Source organism: Crocuta crocuta, unplaced genomic scaffold (assembly GCF_008692635.1).
Source record: "Crocuta crocuta isolate KB4526 unplaced genomic scaffold, BGI_CrCroc_1.0 scaffold458, whole genome shotgun sequence".
Taxonomy (NCBI): domain Eukaryota; kingdom Metazoa; phylum Chordata; class Mammalia; order Carnivora; family Hyaenidae; genus Crocuta; species Crocuta crocuta.
In genome coordinates this window covers 939,923-940,523 of record NW_027531908.1, presented here as the reverse complement: position 1 = coordinate 940,523, position 601 = coordinate 939,923, and positions in this window count along the sequence as shown.

The window sequence follows — 601 nt, the reverse complement described above, 5'->3', positions numbered from 1 at the left end:
TCCCGCCCGCCTCCTCCCCGTCCCCCGTGACCCCTCTGCAAGAAAAAGGAATCAGAGAAGATGCCCCTTGGAGAGGAGATAGCAGGCAAAGGAGTGAGGGGTCAGGACCGGCTGCCCTGGGGACTCCCGCGGGATGCCTGCCCTCACTTCGTTATGCCTTGGGGAGCTCCCTGGACGGCACACTGCCCCTTCCGACGGGCTCCTCAGCCCAGAAAGCCTCTCTTCTGGAGAACTGCAGGGCTGTTCTTAAAAAGAGAAAGGGTGACGTGGATTAAGGGGCTTGCCATTCCCGAGCTGTCCAATCCCAGCCCCCTTGAGCACACAGTTCCCCCAGGGGTGCTTGGCCAGGGCTGGGGCCCACGCTCCCTGTTACATCTCCAGACTGGTGGGAGATTCCTCAAATGCCCTTTACTGCCCATCATTCTAGCAACAAGGACTTGCACAGACAGACAGGGAGATGTTGAGGGGCGTTAAGTAAAGCAAAAATGTTCTTTCTGGTTTTTATATTTCTTTGTTGTCTGTTATTTCTTCAACCTGTATAAGCCATACATAAAATTGGAATTGTATGTGTGAGTTGTGTGCATGCATGTGTTTATACATG